We start from the raw sequence: 14,557 nt of genomic DNA, 5'->3' as shown, positions 1-14,557 counted from the left end.
AGTGGACCCCTCAAAGAAATTAAAAAAAATAAAATTTGTTAAACACAAATTGTTGCTATAGTTTCCCACAAATTGCGGCAGTGGGTAACTACTCATATCTCCTCATATTTGTATCTTGGGTGGAGTACATCAAACTTTACCAAAAAAACTTCTATTATTTATGGTTTTGAGTACTAAATTATGTGGATTGCATTTACTTTGCAAATAATAACACCTATAATGGTTGATTTTAAATTTTGAGATGATTTGAATTGCGAATTTATAGCTTTCAATAACGTTAACAATGACGAAGATATATTAGAATGAAATTGTGTATTTTATATTATTTCATTGCTCTAATTTTTCCTAACCATTAAAATGAAATAGGTAGTAGCATAATTAACACAATTCATAAACCAGCAAACTGTTTTTTAACAAATTAAATATAGAGTAAATTTCACAAATACGAGTAAAATTATAAAAAGAACATGAAGATATAAAACAAAGAACATATCATAAAGGAACATGTCCATATAGTAGTTATTAAACAAAAAATATCGAAAATCACAAAAATGAATAAAATCGTAAAAAAGAACATGAATATATCAAAGAAAGAACACCATAATAATTATAAAAGAACATGTTTATATAGTACTTGAGAAACGAAAGGCTTTTAAAATTCATAAACATGAAAAAAAAACATAAAAAGAACATTAAGGTATAAAACAAAGAACAACATACTAATTGCAAATGACATGTGTATATAATACTTGAGATTCAAAAAAAAATTATTAAAAATCACAAAGATGAATAAAAACATAAAAGAACATGAAGATACCAAACAAAGAACATCATATTAATTATAAAAGAACATAAACATATAATAGCCGAGATACAAAAAACTATATAAAAATTCACTCGGAATTTTTGGGGAGTTCTATCATTTTGTTTTTTTTTTTAAAAATTATTATTATTATTTTTAAATATATTTCCCTTTCTTTAAGTTGCGTTTGATATTCAAAATCATGCGTTTTGGAGTAGGACCACGTAGAGGAAGGTGGTCTCTAGTCCACCATCTACGCTTTGGATGCTATCTATTTCATTAAGTCTTCAAAGAAAAAGTAAGTTCTTTCCCATGCATTACGACAGACTGACACTCATTACATCATCTAAAGTTTCTGGTATAGTCTAGACTACTTAGACGGCTAGACCCAAAAAAAATCCAATAAAATGAAAAATGAAGTGAAAAGAATATGCTGTTTTTGTTTATGCTAAAATTTGCCTCTTACGACAGAATTAAAGTTAGGGACACTTTAACCAGATTATGTATATGTCAATGCAAGGAATGAATGCCGAAAGGGGATCAAAGGGATGAACACACATAGATGGTGACGCGGAAAACCCCAATGAAGGTGGGTGAAAACCGCGGGTGGAGATGGCTCCATCAATCTACGATCAATGACCGTCGTTACAGATGAGTGATGATCGTTTACAGCTTAAGTTTCTTCTCTAAGTACCAAATGTCAAGTAGTCTATTCTAATCATATTGATTTTTCTTTTATATGTCCTTTGCCGTATCTTTTTTTTTTCCTTTTGCTTTTTCTAAATAAATGCGCTATTGAATTCCTAGATAATTACAATGGTAACGGTCCCTTGATTATAGGAGATCTTCCTAACCAAGCTCCAACGGCAAAATCTTCTTTCCTTCTGTATGCAGTTTATTTCCATCAGCGGTTATCTTGGCTGAATAAGTGTCGCGTTGAACTCCTTCCTTTTTCGGACAATCAGTTACGGATTTTAGACTTCTTTGTCTTCGTATCCTCTCATCGTCTCGTAGTGTCAAAGTCACTATGTCATCATGTCAATGTCATCCTGCAAAAATCAGCCATAACAGTTTGCCCCAAATTGTCGAAACGGGGTAACATAAAACCATGAGACAATTGTTAAAAAAAATCAAAGAATCAAGCAAAATATCTTCAATGTAATCAAGATACTTCAGCAAAAAAAGTATAGAAAAAATCTTGCATGACAGGTATAGAAAATGTACTACGGAGATACTTAGCAAAAAAGGAAAGACGATCTGCAAGGCAGCCCAAAGGTCTCAAATAAAAAGGTAGTTTTTTTTTTTAAAGAGCCGTCAATTTCTAACCGTTGGCCCAAAATAATGATTGCCTTTGGAGATATAAATACCGCGGGCGGTTGAAAACTTCACCCCACCAAATCTTTCTCTCTCTAAAGCAACATAATTTCCATAACTTCCATAATTCTCTTCGCCGGAGAACTGATCTCTAGTACCAGGTAAACTTTTACTTTATGTCCATTAGTCTCTTTAATTCGCACTTTTCCTTTCTTCCTCAATTGCACCCATGGCACCTAGTAGGCGTAGCATTAGGACGTTCGAAAAAACCAGGAAAAATCAAGAGGTAAGCAGAAAGTCGTAGAACAAAGAAGCGAAAATGAGGACGAACAGTCGACCATGTCAGAGGAAGACATGATGAGGTTTTTAGAGTTAGGAAATTTGCCCGGCAACACGGTTATTAGACACGCAGAGTCGGACGAACCATCAGAGACATCCCCCACCACCTGGGTGGTACTTTACGAATACCCCTTTAAAATAGGTCCGAGACTCCTTTCACCCCCCTAGCCAGAGACTTAATGCAGATCTACCAGATCAACCATGGGAAGATAATGCCCCAAGTCTGGCGAATTCTGAGCATCGTTGACAGAGTGACGGCGTCGTGGAAAGAAGCCTTCACTCTTCACGATCTCTTACTCTATTATGAATTTAGGGTTAAGGCCAAGAATAGGATAGCCCTTCATGCCAAAGCGAGACTAGAGCCTTTGGTTGGGGGAGTCCAATCAAACGACAGAGGATGGAAGAACATATATGTTTTCTTGAAGAAATCATTTATGCGGGAAGCTGGAAAATACCTAATTGGTGGCTGGAACACAAAAGGTTTGTTTAATTTCAATCACATTTTCTTTTACGTCGTTTCGTTAACATTACTTTTACATCGTTCCTGTAATCCCCCATAATTTTAAAGGATTTTATAAATATATTTAAGTATTTATATATTTATATTTAAACTCAAATGAGTTTGGAAAATGATTTGATTATTTAAAAAGGTTGACTATTTTAAAAGTCAAATGTAATTATTTTTCATGGCTTAATAAAATTAGAAATATTTTAATTAAGCATGTTTTAATAAAAGTTTTAAATATTAAAGCACATTGAAAAACAAGTCTACTGGAATCGAAAATCCTAAAAGGATAAAAAGGAAAAGAGTCCTATTGATGATTAAAGTCTTAAGTTGATCATCAATCTTCACTAGAATTTTATCTCTTTTCCTAAGCCTAAAAAGGAGGGGCCTTATAAATACCTTACTTCTCAATTATTTTATCCCACACAAAAGAAATTTTTTTCTCTCTCCTCCTCCTCAATTCACACGCCCATCTCTCCCCTTTTCCTCTTTCACGTTTTTTTCGATTCTCTCTCTCAAATCACCTTTCTTCTTCTTCAAGTAACGTTTCTTCTTCAACAAGAAACGTCACAAGCGTTCCCTTGAATCCGAAATTCTGCCACCGTGCTGCTGTTGGATTTGTTGCTGTCGGCGCCCCTCTCCTCGCTCCTTGAATCACATTTTCTTTCTTCTTCAACAAGTAACAATTCACAATCCGTGGAGATTAATAGGCAAAGCCATGATCACACAGGCAAAGCCATGATCACAAGTTATACCTATATAAAGGTGAGATTATTTTTGACTAGGTTCAACAAGTAAAGAATGTTAAGTGTAAAAAGGAATTAAGGTAGTCTTGGATTGTGAATTGTGATCACTTGTTAAATCCAAAGATAAAAGAAGTTTAAATTAGTTATGTTTGTCTGATTATTTATGTATGTGTTACTTACATGTGCGAGTCAACACAAGTAATAATATGTAAATAACATAAAGTGTAACGAGAATAAGTTATAGACTTTAGACTGGTGCACTTCTAGAGTTGGACATTAAGGGTTGGAGTACATGGTGGTAGCCCATGGCTTTTATAGGAATGGATTGATCACCATCTCTCTTTTAGTTCAAAGGTTCCTCGATATCGTAGGTCACTCTGAAGTACGGAGTGGCGCCTGTATTTCACATTAGTAGATAAGTCAACTCGTCCAATAACTATTCCATTAAAGTAAATAAAAGATGTTTTGAGTTTAGTTTAGTAAAAGTTGCCTGCAGATTATTATATGATTATTTATTATTTATTCCTACACGTAATTATTTAGTATCATGTTTAGGAATGTGTATGTTTGATATGTAGTACTCAGCTTTGCTGGTTACGTGCTTTATTTGTGTGTGTGATCATGGCTTTGCCTATTAATCCTGTGATGATCCTTCTGGTGAGCAGAGTCGATATTGCATTGACATTACAGGTTCGCAGATGTGCATCTCATTGGGAATCTGGAGTGGAGAGACTGTGTATCTTGCATAGTTTAAATTGTGCTTTCGTAGGAACATGTTTTATTTCAGTTGTTTGAATATTTAAGTTGGTTTGTTTATATTCTCGACATTTCTCATTTACTTAGTGAATTTTAATAAAGTTGGTTTTTGTTAATCGTTTTTCCGCTGCAAAATTTTGAATAAGCCGATACGTTATCACACGGGCGATAATGCCTGGGTAATTCTCTATGTTTTATATTACAAAGGTATTTCTAAAAAGAGAGAATTATCGGGGTGTTACAGTTTCCTTTGCAGGTCTGAACCCAAAATTACTAACGCACCGCGACGAATCTCAGAGTCTCTGCGACAAGTTCCTGGAGGTACTAGAGGAAGATAGACAATTCAGACGAATCCTCTTCGCTAGCCAAGACAGCTGTTCATCTATGGCATCAGGTAAGTTTGTTTTTTCTCTCTGCTTTAGGTTCTAACGACGTCAGAATTTTTTATAGACTAAACGTTTATTGTCAGGTTCATCAAAATCGCGTCCTAGGGGAAATATGGACAGTGAAGCATTGACTGAAATGCTGCGTAAACGCAAAAGGGACTCTTCTTCTGACACTGTGTCTTTGTCGATGACGTCGACAAAGAAAGGCACCACAGTCGTCATCCATCTGGACGACGAACAAGATGTTGCGTCTAAGACGCGCATGGCTGAATTCCTGGCCCCTCCTGACAAGGGTGGGCCATCGTACACTGTGACTGTCCCCAACGACTTTATATCGTTAGACAGGTCCATATGGCCAGCGGCTGACAGATTTCTTTTCCCTACTGCGGCGGAATGGATAAAGGAACACACACTTCCCCGCATGATGTCAGATGGGTTAGAGCTTTTATTCCAGGTGTAGTCGCTCAACTCTAATTAAGGACTTTACGACATTTTGACAATAGTTTATAATTACCAACTGACATGCATTCTCCTTTTGTCATGCAGTCATCCCAACATCTCCTTATGGCGAAGAGGGAGATTTCGACACTAATGAAGGGTCTTCAGACCATGAGGCAGAGAATCGAAAAGGCTGAAACGGACGTAAAGTCCAAGGACTATGAGGTGGAATCTTATAAGTCGACTATAAAGAAGATGGAGGAGACTATGAAGAAAAATGGAAAAGAACTGGAGCAAATAAGGGAGAAGGCAACTAAGTTGGAAGAGACGTCGCGTCAAGAGATCCAGACCCTCCAGGCGACTGTTGACGGACAAAAGAACGAGCTGGACTTGCTCGAGGCTGAGGTGACTACCAAGGTCAGGGCCAAGCTTATGTACCAGTTCTTAATGAAGAAGACGGCGTCGTGGACGCCACCAAAAGACATAGACCTCTATCTCAAGTTTATGGGATAAATGAAAGACTTGATGGATGAGGATGACTTAGCCGTGACGGCAGATTATCCTCCAAAGATGGATGAGAACGCTCCGTCCCGTGCTGGCTTTATTGCGTCGGACGTGCCGCCCGACCCAGAGACCGAGAAAAAAGCCCCAGCTGTCATACCGTCACCTGTTGCGTCACCAGAAAAGAAGACTGACAAGAGCTTGGACGCTTAGATTTTTTGTTGCTTTCCCCTATGCTTCTTTGCGTTTTTCTCTTAGAATTTTATCAAACTTTGCTTTAGGTCACTCAAGGGAGTGACTCTTTTGTTTGTACTTTTGGGTCACCCATGGGGGTGACCATAACTTTGACAATGGTGCTTTTGGGTCACCCATGGGGGTGGTCATAACTGTGACAGTTATGTGTTCTTTTTTTTTTTAGCAAATTTAATCTTATGTTCTTTTGCTTGTGCAACATGCGTGTGTTTCTGTCGTTATTCTGACGTTTCTAGGGCATAGTCAGGCGCTTAGTCAGCCTTCATTGGTCGTTCAGATGAAACGTTTGGACTTAGCAACTTAGAATACATATGAGAAACATATAAACACTTAAATATGAATGTTAGAAAAATAGATAGAACGTCGCAGGTAATTGTGGCTTTGAATGGCAATACCTCTGTCGTAACGTTTTGTTGGAGCAGGAAAAAGTCGAAAAACTTTGAAGGGTGACGATGTCACCTCTTAATTTACTGTGCAATAAGGTGTATGTCTACTCGTCGCATTGTAAGACCGTTGCGACGTTATTGAAACAGATGGGAATGACTTTCCTGAAAGGCAACAAAACGTAGTGAGAAAACACTAAGGTCGCTAACAGTTAGCGACACAGACATGATAATATTATCATTTATTTCTTATACAATGTGGAGAAAGCAAAGTAAACCACTTAACTAGAAGAAGTATCGTTTGAGGTGTGTAGCGTTCCAGCTATGTGGCACGGAGCTTCCGTCACGTCGGACCAATTGGTAGGCTCCTTTGCCTACTACTTTACTGATTTGGTATGGTCATTCCCGCTTAGGTCCTAACTTCCCAGTGTTAACTTCTTGTGTGTTTTGGAACACTTTCCTTAGGATCCAATCACCTTCAACGAAGGATTTGACTTGAACATTTTTGTTAAAACTTTTTACGACTATTTGCTACTGAGCCGCCATACGCACTAACGCCGCGTCGCTCAACTCTTCAATGGTATCCAGGTCATTGACAAACTCGTTGCTTTTCTGTTCCTCTGTCATTAAACCATATCTCGCGGTCGCGACGTTCACCTCAGATGGCAGGACAACTTCACACTCATAAACTAACGAGAATGGCGTTTGTCCTGTCGTAGTGCGCGGTGTCGTGCGATTAGCCCACAAGATGGAAGGCAGTGCCTCTGCCCACTTACCCTTCTTGGCTCAAGGCGTTTCTTTAGGGTATCAATGATTATCTTGTTGCTAGACTCAGCCTGTCCGTTGCCTTGCGGATACCTTGGCGTTGACGTTAAAACCGTTATGTTCCATTTGTCACAAAATTGCTGTTTTACTGCTAATAAACTGCAACCCATTGTTGCATATTATTTCTGACGGGACACCAAATCTGCCAATTATGTTAGTATATATAAAAGAAATCACTTCCTTATCGTGTACCTGTTGAAAAGAACCTGCTTCTATCCACTGAGAAAAGTAATTAGTTAGTGCCAACATAAATACCTTTTGACCTTGGGCAGGAGGTAATTTGCTAACTATGTCTATGCCCCATTTCATAAAAGGCCTAGGTGTTAAAGAAGGATGTAAAATCTCACAGAGTTTATGCGTCATACTTGCGTGTCGTTGACAGTTATCGCACTTGGCGACGTACCTTATTGCATTTTTCTTCATTGTGGGCCAATAGTACCCCATACGCAACGCTCTGTTGGACAAACTACGCCCTTCTGAATGATTTCCCCATGTTCCTTCATGTAAGTCTTCCAAGACTACCCCCACTGATCCTTTTCAAGACAACGCAAGTAGGGCCCCGCGGCAGCTTTTTTGAACAGTACTCCTTGAATGAGCACGTACCGTGACGCTTTGAACCAGATTCTGCGCGCCTGTGCCTTATTTGCTGGAAGTACATCGTTAGTAAGATAGTCGTAAAACGGTTTTGTTCAACTGACACTTACCTCCTCAATGTCGGGGTCGCTCATTGCTGCGACGTTGCTCCCATCACCAGCGACATCTTGGTCGTCCTACGGACGCTCAACCGTTGACGCGACGATTTCTCCATTATTTCTAGCAGCTGCAGGGTTTGCTAGGTGGATTATAGGGACGGAAGTGAATGAAATGTCCCTTAAGGAGGATCCAAGGTTGGCCAATGGCTCGTACTACCTTGCCCCCTTGTGGCGACTTTAGCACAAAACCTAGACCTGCGCCACGAAAATTAGAAGATCCGTCAACAAATAATACCTAAGGTTCGTGGTCTACATGGTTAATTTGTGCGACTTCGTCGTTTGCGAGCTTCTCTAGCTCTAGGCTAAAGTCCGCCACGAAATCTGCCAATGCTTGCGACTTAATGGCCGTTCAGGGACGAAACTGAATATTGTACCCACTGAGCGCTATTTCCCACTTACTCATGCATCCTGTTAATTAGGGGCATCACAGGACAGACTTGACAGGATAGTTAGTCATAATAATAACAGTATGCGTCTCAAAATAGTGCCTAAGTTTTCTAACAGCAACAACTATAGCAAAAATGAGTTTTTCCAATGAGGAATATCTGGTCTCTGCGTCTAGCATAGACTTATCGACGTAATAGATTGGGAGCTGCTGACTTTCTTCTTCTTGCGTCAGGACAACACTAACGGATACACTACTCACAGTGAGATAAAGCTGCAACGTCTCACCGTCGCTAGCTTTTGACAGCAGTGGTGGTGACGCTAGGTATTTTTTGAGTTCTTGTAGCGCGTCTTCATGCTGCTGCGACCAATCGAAGCCTTTGTTCTTCCTCAGGACGTCATAGAATAAATGACACCTCTCAGACGACCGGGATATGAAGCGATTCAACGCGGCCACGCGACCGGTTAATTTCTGCACCTCTTTGACGTTCCTTGGAGATTGGATATTGATCCCTCGTTGTGTAACGACATACCCTAGGAACTTTCCTGCACACACTCCGAATGTACACTTAGTAGATTTAATTTCATGCCATACCTTCACAGGACGTCGAAAGCTTCCGTCAAAATGTTGGACGTGATCGTCTGCTTGTTTGGATTTGACGAGCATATCGTCTATATATACATCCATGGTGTCACCCAATTGGTCTTTGAACATCCGGTTGACCGATCGTTGGTAGGTGGCACCTGCATTTTTCAAACCAAAAGGCATAACCTTATAACAATATATACCTTTGTCAGTGACGAACGCTGTCTTATCCTGATCGTCCGGATGCATCAATATTTGATTATACCCAGACCATGAACGTCAAGAGCTCGTGGCCTGCCGTCACGTCGACCATTGCGTCAATATGAGGGAGAGGGAACGGATGCTTGGGACACGCTTTGTTCAAGTCTGTGAAGTCTATGCAGACTCCACACTTCCCGTTCTTCTTGCTTACGACCACGACATTGGCTAGCCAATCTGGGTATTTTACTGAACGGATTTTTCCAGTGTCGACCAGCTTTTGGACTTCGTCAGTGATGATTTAGTTCCTCTCAGGCGCGAATTTGCGTCTTTTTTGCTTTACTGGCTTGTAATCGGGATCGACGGTGAGTTCATGTGTTATGACGTCGGGACTAATTCTTGTCATATCCTCATGGGACCAAGCAAAACAATCTTGATTAGCCTTTAAAAAATCAATTAATTGACCTCGTATTTCTTGCGACAGCATTGCTCCGATTCAAACGACGTGAGCGGGGATGGACGGATCGAGCATCACTTTATCCACGTCCTGCTCACTGGGCGCGTCGGGCGCTGATCTATCCTTTAATTGCTAGATGGCTGCCTTTGGAGGTTTTAGCGACGAGCTATAACATTCTCTTGCGGATTTATGCTCGCTCTTTATTTCTTGGATGCTCACTTAGTTGGGAACTTCAACGTCTGATTATAAGTCGACGGGACGACCTTCATCTTGTGTATCCATGGGGTGTCGCGAATGATGTTATACGCTGACGGGCAATCTACGACATTGAATCTGGTCGCCAGGTTGACGCCTTTGGCTAACGTTCGCAACGTGATCTCTCCGATGAAACTAACTAAAACAGTAGATTTTTTTAGTAATATCTTTATCACACAATCCCATACCTTCGAGGGCGCTATTGAATATGATATTAGCTGAGCTGCCCCCTTCGACCAATACTCGCTTCAACAGGCAATTACTGACAGTCAAGGATACGACTAGTCCATCATGGTGCTCTACGTCGCGTACGTCATTGTCGTCAAACGTAATTGCCATTGCTTCCAGTTTGCGTTCTTCTCCTGACCTGCAAGATTTAAAAACGGCATACGAGAGGGTGCCCTCTCTTGCTAGCCTTTTGGCTACGGATTATGTTAGTCCACACACATCAGATCCACTAGAAATGATATTAATTACCTTTACGTGCGTCGGTGACGCAGGTGGTGCGGACTGCGTACGGTTTCTCTCGAAGGATGCTTTGCCTTTGTCGCTTAGGAGATCTTTAAGATGTCCCTTGTTGAGCATGAATGCAACCTCACGTCACAAGGCAATGCACTCCTCCGTCTTATTGCCGTGATCATGATGGAACTGACACCACTTTGTTTGATCTTTTTGCGCCTCTGGTCAGTTACTTTTCCTTGGTCAACGGACGGGTGCCTCGATCTTGGTTAAGGCATTTACGACACCTCCGACATCGACGGTGAATCCATAAGAGTCGAGGTCTGGGTAGGATGGTGGCTCCGTCCTCGCGTCATTACCTGCATCATCGACAACGTCACTAACATTGTTTACCTGATTCGAGTGACTGTATGGATGATTTCGCCAATTGTTCTTTCTGGGGACAAAAGCTTTCTGGTCGTTGGGATTTTCTGGTGCACGACGCGTCGATATGGTGTTAAGGATGGCATCATCTTCTTCCAACCTCATCTGCGCTAATGCTCGCGATTTAACTTCCTCGAACGTTTGACACAGATACTTCGTCAGTTGGTTGTAGAGTTTCGATCGCAGAATTAGACCTTTCCTGAAACATTCAATAGCAGTTTTATTGTCGAGGTCTTTAATGCTAATCATCTCTTTATTAAAGCGATTATAATAATTGCGAACAGATTCTTTTGGTCCTTGGACGACGCCATATAGGTCGCTCGTCTACTTCTCCAGGTTGCGACTGCCTTCAAATTTCTCGTAGAACTTGTAGACGAGGGTGGAAAAATTGCCAATGCTATCGGGCTTCAGGGATCCAAGCCATTTGAGGGCAGGACCGGTGAGCATGGCTCCGAAAGACTTGCACATACAGGCTTCCACCAGGTGCCAAGGGATTGACGCTTGCCACATCCGCTGCTTGTACTGGACGACATGCTCGCCTAGATTAGTCGAAGCATCATAATTAGCAACAAGGACGGGCAGATTCAGCTTCTTGGGGAGTACGACTTTCGAGATCCTCTCTACGAACGGAGATTCTGCATAACCGTCAGGATGCTCTACGATGCTTGGCGTTGGAGCTCCAAGGAGCTGGGACATGAGCTTCATGAGACGCTTATTCTGCCTTTCGATCAGGATCATGCGCTTCGCCATGGGATCTGCTTCTCTCCCACCAGGATTCAATTGTGCGTCATTGGAGGGTTCTTCGTCGTCAAGCTCTGTGTCATTTTTGGATTCGGCGTTATCTAAATCAGAGAGGTCCCGCATTAGGGGGAAGTCGTTCATATTGGCACGACGTCAGACCTTCAAGGCTTTGGACGACGTTAGCTCTTCTTGCAACTTTTGAATCTTTTCTTGTGACGATGAGAAGTTAGTGGCTAACCGCTCATTAGCTTGCTTCAGTTCGAGCATCTCTGTCCTCATTTGGTCGTATAACCTCTGCATTTTGTCGAGACTTGGTGTTTATCCCATTTGATGAGCTTGAACTGTAGTTGATCTGGTTATGCCCCACGGTGGGCGCCAAACTGTTTATGCTAAAATTTGCCTCTTACGACATAATTAAAGTTAGGGAGACTTCAACCAGATTATGTATATGTCAATGCAAGGAATGAATGCAGAAAGGGGATCAAAGCGATGAACACACAAAGATGGTGACGCGAAAAACCCCAATGAAGGTGGGTAAAAACCGCGGGTGGAAATGGTTCTACCAATCTACTATCAATGACCGTCGTTACAGATGAATGATGATCATTTACAGCTTAAGTTTCTTCTCTAAGTACCAAATGTCAAGTAGTATATTCTAATCATATTGATTTTTCTTTTGTATGTCCTTTGCCGTATCTTTTTTTTTTCCTTTGGCTTTTTCTGAATAAATGCGCTATTTAATTCCTAGATAATTACAATGGTAACGGTCCCTTGATTATAGGAGATCTTCATAACCAAGCTCCAACGACAGAATCTTCTTTCCTTCTTTATGCAGTTTATTTCCATTAGCGGTTATCTTGGCTGAATAAGTGTCGCGTTGAACTCCTTCCTTTTTCGGACAATCAGTTACGGATTTTAGACGTCTTGGTCTTCGTATCCTCTCGTCACGTGGTAGTGTCAAAGTCACTATGTCATCATGTCAATGTCATCTTGCAAAAATCAGCCATAACAGTTTTTATCTACAATTGTAAACTCTTCTACTTCACTAGCTCAATCCTATTTCTAGATTGTCTCTTGAAACATAACTAGATTTGGGTCTGCTAAGATAGTGGGTTTGGAGCAGAGTTTTGTCTGATCTTCCATTTGAATGCATGATAAAACGTCTGCAAGGGTAATGTTGTTGGAGTTAAGGCTTGAAAAACCTTAGCTTCTATAGTCCCACATTGCTTGTGGGAGGGAATGCCTCCTTGTTTTTATATTCCCTCCCTCCTACCTTTTTATTGAGTTGGTACTTGAGATGCTTTTATGGTTGGGTGTCATGTTTTGTTTGGGCTTGCTATCACACACGCGCCCCCCGCCCGGACCGGGCCAGGGCCATGGGCCTTGGGGAATAAACTTAACTAACTTTCTGGACATGGACTGAGCGCGTGTGTGACTGTTGGAGTTTTGTAAAGTTTTGACCGTTATAGGATTGATGACAATCCCTTATCATCCACCCATTTACTGCCTTCCGTTTTTTGGCCTGATTCTCTCCTATAAATCAGTGCCGCTAATCAGCTTATGAGACACACAAAAAATATTCTCTTCTCTTCCTTTTGTTCTCTCTCTTTTCTTGGGTTTGGTTTTTTTTTTCAAAGTCTATTCTGCTAGTGGTGGCAGTCTGGGCTGCTGTGCAAACCTTGGGGAGCTTTCCGGCCAGATCGATTACCACCATTGTCGGGCCGTAATTGCTTTCAAGTTAGTGGTCTTCTACCATATCACATCCTTGAAATCTTTCTCTTTTGCCATTGCGAACTGTCAGTTTCTAACAATTCGAAAGCAATTAGTTTAATTCGCAACGGCTGAAAGTTCAACCAAATCCATGGCTCATCTGTCCAAACTCGAGTCCCTTGACGGAAATAATTATAAACGCTGGGCTCAGAAACTGCTCATGTTTTTCGAACAGTTGGACATCGATTATATTATATTTAAGGACTGTCTTGCTGTTATAGTTGCTACAGGTGACTCATCTTCTTCTCCTTCTGCTACTGTTATTAAGCAAAATGAGGACCAAATTTTAAAATATGAAAAATACAATAAAACTGTTTGTTTCCGTCTCCTTTATATGATGACAAATAATCTGTTTGATTTATTCATGATGTATAAGTCATCTAAACTAATTTGGGAGGCCCTTGAGAAAAAATATGGGGCTGATGATGCTGGAAAACAAAAATATGTTGTCGGAAAGTGGTTGTCTTTTCAAATGGTTGATGACAAACCTGTCATGGACCAAGTTAATGTCTACGAGAATCTGTGTGCTGATGTTATAAATGAAGACATGAAATTTTTTTAAAGTATTCCAGGCTAATGTATTGCTGGAAAAATTCCTCCTTCCTGGAGGGAGTTTCGTAACAATCTTAAGAATATGAAAGAGTTCCTGTCTCTTCAGGAACTAACCAGTCATATGAGGATTGAAGAGGCAAACCGGATCAAGGATAATAAAGACTCGGTTCGTGTCAATGTTACTGTTTATGCTAAAATTTATCACTTACGACGAAATTAAAGTTTGGGACGATTTGACTAGATTATGTTTAAGACAATGCAATGAATGAATGCAATAGGGATCAAAGGGGATGAACACACGAAAATGGTGACGCGGAAAACTCCAATGAAGATGGGTAAAAACCGCGGGTGGATGGAGATCCACCAATCTACTATGGTTGACTGTCTCTCTTAGCAAGTAACAATGTTGCGTGCCCATTCACTAATGCTCTCTCCCTCTCTTTTGTATGCCTCCTTTTTCTCTTTGGCTTTTTTCCAACGAATACATAATAAATTCTCTAATTATTACATTGATTCCGGTCCTTTAACCATGGGAAATCATTCTCATTTTTGCTCCAACGTCACGATCCCCGCTTCTCAACGGCTGATTTTACGTCTCATTATGCTCCTTCCTTATTTAGCAAAATCGTTACTGCTTAGTGCTTAGCTCCAGTCTTGTGTTCTCTGTTGCGTCTTCATGTCATAGTCACTACGTCATCATGTCAGATATCATCATGTCATCGCGTCATCATAT

The sequence above is a fragment of the Beta vulgaris genome, chromosome 5 (assembly GCF_026745355.1).
Source record: "Beta vulgaris subsp. vulgaris cultivar EL10 chromosome 5, EL10.2, whole genome shotgun sequence".
NCBI classification, from domain to species: domain Eukaryota; kingdom Viridiplantae; phylum Streptophyta; class Magnoliopsida; order Caryophyllales; family Amaranthaceae; genus Beta; species Beta vulgaris.
The sequence above is the reverse complement of the archived record's forward strand: the minus strand, read 5'-3'. Positions refer to the sequence as shown.